Source organism: Phascolarctos cinereus, unplaced genomic scaffold, assembly GCF_003287225.1.
Source record: "Phascolarctos cinereus isolate Bilbo 61053 unplaced genomic scaffold, phaCin_HiC Scaffold_4;HRSCAF=312, whole genome shotgun sequence".
Classification (NCBI taxonomy): domain Eukaryota; kingdom Metazoa; phylum Chordata; class Mammalia; order Diprotodontia; family Phascolarctidae; genus Phascolarctos; species Phascolarctos cinereus.
The window spans coordinates 532,826,354-532,830,553 of NW_027555847.1; the positions used below are offsets into that span (position 1 = coordinate 532,826,354).

General features: G+C 33.6%; 1 pseudogene; it reads right to left on the minus strand.

Moving 5' to 3' along the window:
- Positions 1-2,612: 2,612 nt before the first annotated feature.
- LOC110207856 (jupiter microtubule associated homolog 1 pseudogene) lies at positions 2,613-3,083 on the minus strand (annotated as a pseudogene).
- Positions 3,084-4,200: the final 1,117 nt, after the last annotated feature.

Below are 4,200 nucleotides of genomic sequence, written 5' to 3' on the forward strand. Positions count from 1 at the left end.
TTTCTAAATTGTCTTTGGTGTCTAAGGGCTGAGAGGTCTGGAAATCACCACTGCTGCTATTGATTCAGTCCCCTAGAGGCCTGCTCCAGTTTTGCTGGGGACCAGTCTGATCTGGAATGACCTGCGCTGAACTGAACTCCTCTGTCACTCTGATGCAAAAGACCTTTTCCTGATGACTTTCCAAGTTGTCTTGTGCTGGCAAATTTTTTTTCTTTGTTTTTATGGGTTCTGCTTCTCTAGAATTTATTTGAAGTCATTTAAAGTTATTTGCAGGGGTTTGCAGGAGAGTTTAGGTGGGATCCCTGCCTTTAATCTGCCATCTTGGTTCTGCCTCCTGAACTAACTTATATTGCTCAAATCTGTTATTCCATTTATGGCAGTTGAAATGACTTTTATTTAGAAGAATTTTCCCCCAAACCATGAATAAACTTCCTCAGTATTTAACAATGTTTCTTCAGTTCCATCTAATTCTAGCAGTGAGAAATAAAAAATAGAAGATTCTGAGAAAATTATTATTTTTTCATCAAAACAAATAAATTTATTTTTTGAATCTTACTTTTTACTCCATCATCTGAAGTAAGGGAAATATATAGAAATAGATATAGATAGATGGATTTTATGTATGTATGTGTGTATATGTACATATATATACATATATGTGTGTATATATATGTATATATATATATATATATATATGTACATGTATACACACACACACCCTTTTTTTTTTCCTAAATTATAGAGAGATCTTCAGGTGAACAAGAAAATAAATTAGCTGAAGATTATAGGTGGATATAAGACAATGTTTCAGCAGCAGGATTTCCACAAATTGGAAGCTTCTTTTTTTTTCTTCCTGTTAATTACATGCTGATGCAGTAGTTAATACCTGATCCATGATAACAACAAACATCATTAGGAAAGGAATGATCAAATGGTGTTAGGCCGTAAGTGTGTTCATAAATATTAAATGAATCATGATAAATGTTCTCAATGGTGGAGAAGAGTAGGAATCAGAAGGTTGAGGTTCTAATACTTCTTCTTTGTACTTTCTTTGGGACCTTAGACAATCCATCAGGGTTCTGCTTTCTCATCTGTAAAATGAAGAAACTGGACTAGATCAATGTTTCTTATCCTCCAGATAATAAAATTTAGATTAAATGTTGAAAATTCATGTTTACTCATTTTAAAATATTTTCCTTGTAATCTTATGTATTTTATTTGTGCATTTTAAAACATGATTCTGAAAATACTTCTATAGTCTGCTTGACTACCATGATGCAAAATAGTTTAATATCCTCTGGACCAGATACTCTAAAAGGTTTTTTGCAGCCCTAAACCTTATGATCAGGATATATATAAGAAAAAACAAAAATATTGAAAATTACTAAATTTTAAGGATACAGCAATCAGAAAGGATATTGACACTTATTATATTCATAAAACCATGCTTTATATTCCAAAATATATGTTCAATGAATGAACAAATGAAATATCAATATGTACTAATGTATTGAAGTTATTTTTTTCCAAAAGAAATCAAAAGCTTTCTGTGCACTTTGCCTCAGTAACTTTTGCAACATATTATTAAAGTCAATAAACTGGCAAATGAAAAAAAAAAGTGGGTAGGGAATGAGGAAGTAGGTAGTAGATTTCACAAAGAGATTCTATACCAGGTTGTAACTAAAGGCTGAATGGTAAATTTCTCCACAAATATTTATTCTAAAATGAAACAGATAATTTCACATATTCTGTCAATTTCCCACAGAAAAAATTTTCTCCCTGCCAATAATCCTGGTAACTATGCCAATCAGACATGTAAATCTGAAATGGCTTTGTTATTATAGTCCCAGTGCATTCTCAAATTTAGAACTTGAAGTACCATCATAAAACATTGGTCCTCCTCTAGTTCTAGGACTAACTCTTGCCCTATTCCCGAATGATATGCACAGTGACTAAAACTTACTATTTCTTCAGCTTTCATAAAGTAGCAATAAAAGTAATGATAATGATAATAATATTAATAGAAGTAAGCATTTTACAACTCAGTTGTTTAATAAATCATCTTACATATATTATTTCATTTGATCTTCAAAATAATCATGTGAAGTATCCCCATTTTACAGAAAATGAAACTGAAGCAGAGACACATAAATGATTTGCCTAGCTACATATCCAGTAAGTGTCTGAAGTATGAATTGAATTCAGGTCTTCATGACTTGAAGTCAACCTCTCTATCTACAATGCCATATATCTGCCTTTGTTTTGCAGATACTCAAATCAAACTCTAACTCTTCATACTATGTACATAAAAATTCCATTTCATATTTTGTCACATATATCTAAGGATCAGTTTACACAAACATGTAGCCTGTTGACTAGTAACATCAGAGGAATTTCCAGATTTTCTTTCACAGCTTTGAAGGAGAAGGGGTACATAATATGAGCAGCATTACACTCTTTTTGCTTGTGATTCCTCTTCAAAATCTATCCTTTTTTTTTTTGTTTTGTTTTTTACCTAAAATACTTTTTTAATGAAAGAAAACTTAAAGAGATGTACAGTTAGGCTCAAGTTGTGCATTCACAAGTATGGAGAGAAGAAAAAAAAGCCATATTTAACCAAGGGTTAAGTTGGACTTGCCACCAGGTAGATTTCTTCTGGATGGTGCTGGTGCTGGTGCTGATGCTGATGCAACTGGACTGGGAACAGGTGCAGCAGGCACAGATTTCTCTTTGTTCTGTCCCAGGTCAACTTGGAAGTCTGCTTCCACATTTTCATAAACAACACCTTCCCCTTTGGACCTAAAAAAATCTCCAGAACCAGCTTCAGAAGTTTTTTCTTTGGAGTCCAGACAGGTCAGAATTATATCTACTAGACTGAGCTGCTGCTGACTTGGCCAAGAAGGTTGATTTTCTTCAGATGTTCCAAAAATATTAGATGCCTTTTTGTTCTTTCTCACTGGTTGCTTTGTAGGCTCATCAAAGCCCAAAGTATAACTAGACCCACCACCTGGAGAACCTAACACCCAGGAGCTATTTCTGCCACTGGGGTCGAGGCCCTTGAAGGTGGTGGTGGTGGTGGTCATGGTGAACCCAGAACCGGACCATGACGAGGGTGGATGGATGGGTGAACAGAACACGGCTCTAGGACAATATCCAACTGAACACACTAACAGACACACACACACACACACACACACACACACAACACCCTCTTATCACAAGCTTTTCATTAATAAAGTAATACTAATAATGAATAATAATAGTGGTAGTAGAAGTAGTCTTTCTACAACAATTTATACATAATAAAGGCTACTCAAACCAAAACCAAAGTCTTTTCGTTTTTGTGCCTTATATTTGAAATATAACTGACACTTATCTCTACAATTCAAAGGAGTATAGAGGGTGGAACTCTTAATACAAAGGTACTACATAATCATTTTTCCCTCTTATTCTCCTAATCCAAGCATGTCAGATTGCCCAATTTCCTAAGTGAACCTTCCACAATAATTACCATTTCTCATTCTCTAATTCTCTCATCTTTGTCATTTATGAAGTTTTAAAATAATTGTGACTCCAAAATATTTCTTACTTCTGACCCTTTGTTCAAATTACCATCATCCTAGCAGGCCTTCATCCACTTTAAATGGATTATTGCAATAATATATTAAATGGTCTCCCTGACTCAGGTCTCTCTTTTCTTCAATATATCCTTCACACAACTTCTAAATACCAGATCACTGTTCTTATCAAAAATTTCTAATATTCCTCCTCATCTCTAGTATAAAATATAATATATTTTTTTCTGTTTGACGTTTATTTCCCTTTACAATCTAGCTTCAGCCTTCTTTTTCAAGTCTAATTACATATTTCTCCTATTCACACATTCTACAGTGAATCTAAGTTCATGTTATTACTGCTTCCAACCCACATTATTATGTTTCCTGACTCTGTGCCATTTTTGATACACTTCCTCATTGCTTCCCTCCATCCTTTAGAATTTCTAGCATTATTCTATATTCAGCTCAATATTTTTGCCATGATGTTTTCCTAATTTTTCCCAAATCACCAAATACATATTTTGTTTTTACTTATATCAGCAAAATCTTATTTTCCCCAACATAATAAATGTCTTGAGAGAAGAAAATGTTTTGTTCGTCATTGTATCCTCAAAACCTAGTACAAAATGTATACCCATATGTT